We start from the raw sequence: 6572 nt of genomic DNA on the forward strand, positions 1-6572 counted from the left end.
CACAAACTACTGAAATCGAATCAAGAAGAAATAGAAGACTTAAACATACCAATTTGCAAGTAGATAGATTGAACTAGTAATTACAAATTCTCCATAACAGAAAGCCAATGCCCTGATAGCTTCAATGGTGAAGGCTACCAAATGTTTGAGAAGAATTAACACCAAGTCTTTATAAATTCTTAAATAATTGGAAAAAGCAACACTCCCAACTTATTCTATAAGACCATTAAAAAAAAAATAGTTTGGAGATTATTACTATCTTAGCAATATTAAGTCTTCCTTTTTATGAACATGGGATACAACAAAGGCGGTAGTCAGAGGGAGTTATAACAGTAAATATTTTAAAAGATCTCACCAGTAAATGTTATGTATTAAAAAAACACTAGTAAATATTTAAAAAGCTCTCAAGTCAATTTACATGAAGAAAGTAAAGGGTCACCTGGGTGGCTTAGTCGGTTGAGCATCTGACTCTTGGTTTCAGCTCAGGTCACAATCTCACAGTTTGTGAGTTCAAGCCCTACATCAGGCTCTGTGCTGGCCGTGCAGAGCCTGCTTGGGATTCTTGCTTCCTTGCTCCCTCACTCATGCTCTCTCTCAAAATAAATAAACAAACATTAAGAAACCACACTAAATTTACATGAAGAAACTAGAAAAACAAGTTCAAATTAAACCCAAAACTAGCAGGAGGAAAATAAATATTCAAGCAAAGCTATATAAAATACAAGAGAAAAACACACAGAATCAACAAAATAAAAAACTCGAAACACAAAATTTAAGAACAGTTAGCTAGACTAACAAAAAAAGAGAGAAGACACAAACAACTAAAATCAGAAAGAAAAGCGGGACATCATACCAAATTTACAGAAATAAAGAGGATAAGAGAATACTATAAACAGTTGTATGCCAACAAATTAGATGACCTAGATGAAATGGACAAATTTCTACCAACAAACAAATTACCAAAAAGAACTCAAGAAAATAAAGAAAACCTCAACAGATATATGACCAGTAAAGAGACTGAAGTAATAATCAAAATCTCCCATCAAAGAAACATTCAGAATGAAATGTCTTCACTGGTGAATTCTACCCAATTTAAAGAATTGACATAAAATCTTCTCAAAGTCCCCAAGAAATAAAGATGAGGGAACACTTCCTAACTCATTCTATGAGGCCAGTATTCTGATAACAAAACTAGATAAAGACATCACACACAAAAAATAGACCAATATCCCTTATAAATACAGGTGCAAATATCCTTGACAAAATACTAGTAAGTCAAATCCAATAGCACATTGAAAAGATTATACAATTATACATCATGACAGGGACTTATGTCAGCAATGCAAAGGTGGTTTAAAATTTAAAAAAAAAAAATCAATCATTCAACATTTTACTGGATATTCTAGCTAAAGCAATTAGACAATAAATAAAAAGTATTGAGGGGCACCCGGTTGGCTCAGTCAGTTAAGCATCTGACTTTGGCTGAGGTCATGATCTCACAGTTTGTGAGTTTGAGCCCCACATCAGGCTTTGCTCTGACAGCTCAGAGCTTGGAGCCTGCTTCAAATTCTGTGTCTCTCTCTGTGTCTCTCTCTCTGCCCCTCCCCACTTATGTTCGTTCATCCTCTCTCTCTCTCTCTCTCAGAAAAAAGAAAAGAGAAAACAGTATTGAAGAGGAAGAAGTAAAACTTATTGTAATTGCAGATGACATGATCCTCTATATAAAAAACCCTATGAATCTACAGAAAAGCTACTAAAGCTAGTCAATGAATTCAGTCAAGTTGCAGGCCACAATATTAACACTGAAAAATCAGTAGATTTTTTAGGCATCAGCAATGAAAAATATGAAAAGAAAATTAAAACTATTTCATTTACAATAGCACCCAAAAGAAAAAAATAAAAATAAATTTAACCAAGGAGATAAGAGACTCGTATACTGAAAAGTACAAAATATTACTGAAAGAATAGAAGACCTAAATAAATAGAAAGCTGTCCTAGGTTTATGGATTAAAAGGTATAATATTGTTAAGACAGCAATGTACTCAAAGTGATCTATATATATTCAGTGCAATCCCTATCACAATTCCAATGACTTTTTTTTTAATTGGAACACCGATGCTCAAATTCATATAAAACTTAAAGGAACCCTGAATAGGCAAAGTGATCCTAAACATAAAGTTGGAAGATTCATACCTCCCATTTTCAAAACTTACTACAAAGTGACAGTAACCAAAACAGTGTGGTACTGACCTAAGGACAGACATACGGACTAATGGAATAAAATTGAGAGTATTTTATTTATTTATGCTGAGAGTAAACCCACAGCAATGTTAACCACTTTGTGACCAGGATCCCAAGACCATTCAATGGGGAACAAATAGCCTCTTCAAATGGTGCTGGGACAACTGGATATCCACATGCACAAGAATGTAATTGGATTCATACCTCACACCTTTAAAAAAATTAACTGAAAATTGATCAAACCCTAAATGTGAGAGCTAAAACCCTAAAACTCAGAAGAAAATATACAGTTAAATTTTCATGACCTTCAGAGGTGGCAATAGATTCTTAGCTATGACAGTAAAAGTCTGAGTAATGACATAAAAAATAGATTAAGTGGACTTCATGAATATTAAATATTAAAACATTTTATACATTAAAAGACATACTCAAGAGAATGAAAAGATAACCCATAGAATGGAGAAAATATTTGCTAGCTATTTATCATATAAGGGTTTAGTATCCAGAATATGTAAAGAACTTTTATAACTCATCAAGGCAAACAACCCAATTAGAAAATGGGTAACTGATTTGAATAGACATTTCTAAAAAAAAAAAAAATCCGTATTTTTTCAATGACCACATGAAAAAAATGCTCAGCATAATCTTTCAGTATTCGGAGACACAAGAAGGGTGTCTAAGAATTGAACTTAATCCTAAGGCTACCTACCCGGAGAAAACATCAGATTCCACAGGTTAAGTGTTCAGTCTTACACGACTGCCCTCCCAGGCTCACTTCTGACACAGGTTGCAAGCCCAGGCTGTTTACCTGTGTTTCTGACCAACCTGCTATAAATCAGGGGTTCTCACAACCTCCTCTTTAGGTTTGATTAATTTGCTAGAGTAGCTCACAGAACTCAGAGAAACATTTTACTTACTAGTTCACCCGTTCATTATAACAGGATATAATTCAAAAACAACTAGATGGAAGAAATCCATAGGGAAGGTGTGAGCAAAGGGTGTGGAGTTTCTTTGCCCTCCCTCTCCAGGCTTTCCACCCCCTAACCCCCACAGCACCTCCGTGTGGTCACCAATCTCAAATCCAGTCCTTTTGCATATGTATGAAGACTTCATTACACGGGCATGACTGATTAAATCATTGGCCTTTGGTGACTGTTTCAACCTCCAGCCCCTCTCCCCTCTCTGGAGATCAGGGGGAAGAGACTGAACATTATTCCAACCCTCTCATTACACTAATGGTTCTCCAGGCAACCAGCCCCTATCCTTAGATGTGGTCCCAAAGTCATTAACTCATTACAATAACAAAGGACATTTATCACTCTCATTACTTAGGAAATTTCCAAGTGTTTTAGGAGTTTTGTGCCAGAACCAGACCGAAGACTGAATATATATTTCTTATTCTAAATCACAGTATCACAATTAGTCTTAGGGAAATGCTCACATTAAAACACGATGTGATACTACTTCGCACCCACTGACATAGGCGATAATAAACAAAATGGAAAGTTGCAAGTGTTGGTGAGGATATGGAGAAGTTGGATATTGCTGGTAAGAATGAAAAATGGTACAACCACTGTGGAAAATAGTTTGGTGATTCCTCAGTTAAACACACAGAATGACTCTGTGACCCAGAAATTCCACTCCTAGTATACACCCAAATTATTGAAAACAGGTATTTAAACAAATACTTGTACACAAATTTTCATAGCAGCTCTATTCACTAATAGTGGAAGGCGGAAATAGCCACAGTGTTCCTTAACAAATAGATAAGCAAATTAGGATGCACCCATACACAGAATATTATTCAGCCATTAAACGGAATGAAGCACTGTTACATGCCACCATGTTGATGAACCTCAAAAACAGGATTTTAAGTGAGAGGAGTCACACACAAAAGGTCACAGATTCTATTACTTCACTTATATGAAATGTCCAGAATAGGTAAGTCAGTGGAAACAAAGTAAATCGGTGGTGGACAGAGGGGACACAGAGAATAACTGCTTAATGAGTAAAGGGTTTCTTTGGGGGAATTAAAAGGTTTTGGAACTGAATAGAGGGTGGCGTCTGCACGACTCTGAGTGCAGCAAATGCAACTGAATTGCTCACTTGCAAATGGGTACTTTTATGTCAGGGATGTTTCATCTTTTTATAAAAAACTTTTTTGAAATGTTTATCTACTTTTGAGAAAGAGAGAGGCAGAACAAAAGCAGGGGAAGGATAGAGAGAGTCAGATATAAAATCCAAAGCAGACTCCAGGCTCCAAGCTGTCGGCACAAAGCCTGACACGGAGCTTCAACCCATGAAGGTGAGATCATGTCCTGAGCCGAAGTCGACGCTCAATGACTGAGCCACCCAGGCGCCCCTCATCTTTTTTTTTTTAAGTGTTGTTTTATTTTTGAGAGAGAGAGGGAGGGAGGGAGGAAGGGAGAACATACATGGGAGGGGCAGAGAGAGGGAGACAGAGGATCTGAAGGAGGCGCCACGCTGCCAGCACAGAGCCCAATGAGGGGCTTGAACTCACAAACTGGCAGATCATGACTTGAGCCAAAGCCAAACACTTAACTGACTGGGGCCCCCAGGTGCCAAGGTATGTTTCACCTTAATAAAATATTTGTTCTAATTTTCAAATAATGTATCGGGGGTGGGAGAAGGAGAAAAACAAACAAATGAGACAAATAGAGAATAAAGAGCAAGAAGATAAATTTAAACCAAACTTAATAGTCTTATATATAAATAGTGTAAACACCCCAATTAAAAGGAAGAGATTGTCAGATTAGATAAAAAGGCAAGAATGAACGATATACTGTTTATAAGACACACCTAAGAAACAAAACAAAACAAAATTTCTGGGTGTGGAATGCTTAAATCTGCTAACTTGGTACAGAGCGTTGCTTTGTCTAGCAAATGGCAGGGCCTTCAGAATAAGAAGTCCTGACTGAGGGCAGCTAAATAAAGCTGAGGCAGTGATCCAGGAAGCCTATATTTCAGAAGACAGAGGCACATTCATGAATTGGGGGTAATTTACTAGATATGATTTTCAGGGCTCCAGGATGCAGAAACCTGAAAACAACTTGGAATTGCAGTGCAGGTTGGTTCCAAGTTGATTTTCTGGGGTCAATTCACTAAAAGCTAATAATTGAGCCCTCATTTATAATCTGGAATTTAATTTCAAAAAGCACAGATTACTCGCCTGGGGGCCCTGTTCCACTGTCTCATTCACACCTTTATTTTCCAGACCAAACCCCTTCTGATGTTCCAGATTTACCTGCAGACAGTGTTGTTCAAGGTGTTAAACGATCTAAAGCAGTGGTTCCCAACTGGGAGCAATTTTTACCCATGGGGGACATTTTGGTAATGCCTAGAAACATATTTGGTTGTTACAAGATGGGGATGCTACTTTCATCTAGTGAGTAGAGGCCGGGTATGTTGTTAAACATCCTATAGAGCATAGGACAGCTCGATACAACAAAGAATCATCTGGCTTACGATATCAACAGCGCAAGGTTGCAAAAGCCTGATCCAAATCAACAATTCTAAATCGAGGACTTCCAAACAGCAGTCCCCACAGACCCAGCAGCATCAGTTCTGGGAACACGTTAAAATCACAGATTCTCAGGCTCCATGTCTGAACTACAGATTCAGAAACTCTGGAGGTGGAGCCCAGTAATTTGTGTTATAACCAGCTCTCCAGGTGATTCTGGTCAGTGTTGGTTTGAGATTAAACTTGCTTACTCTTTCCATTTCCACTCTCTAGAAAGAGTGATTTACCTGAGACCAATCTTCAGTGTCTCACTACCACTACTAGCTCATTCCTTAACTCTGACCTTCAACATCACTGGTCTACAAAAATTGCTTTTTCAAAGGCTGCTCATTATTTTGTACACAATTCCGTCAATTCGACCCACACATATCGTTATACCAGGTACTTGGCAATGGTGACCGCCGCACCCGCTTCCTTGAAATCTTCTCCCTTGGCTTCCACGAGCCACACACTCCCGTGTTTGCAACCTATTACTGGAAAAATCCAAGAGGCCCCACATTTACCAAGTACAACTGTATTATAGTTCATTATCAATCCTCCCCAAACCTCCTCTCTTCTACCCAAGCCTGCTTCCCATTGCTAATCACTCCTCTGAATGAAAGCAATATCTTATCACAGTCATTAATCCTTAAAATATGCCATGTTAAAAAATACTTATTTCTATATATTTGAATCACTGACAAATTTTTTTTTACAAATAGTTTATTGTCAACTTTGTTTCCATATAACACCCAGTGCTCATCCCCACAAGTGCCCTCCTCCATGCCCATCCCCCCTCCCCCCCACATCC

This window comes from Crocuta crocuta, unplaced genomic scaffold (assembly GCF_008692635.1).
Source record: "Crocuta crocuta isolate KB4526 unplaced genomic scaffold, BGI_CrCroc_1.0 scaffold92, whole genome shotgun sequence".
NCBI lineage: Eukaryota > Metazoa > Chordata > Mammalia > Carnivora > Hyaenidae > Crocuta > Crocuta crocuta.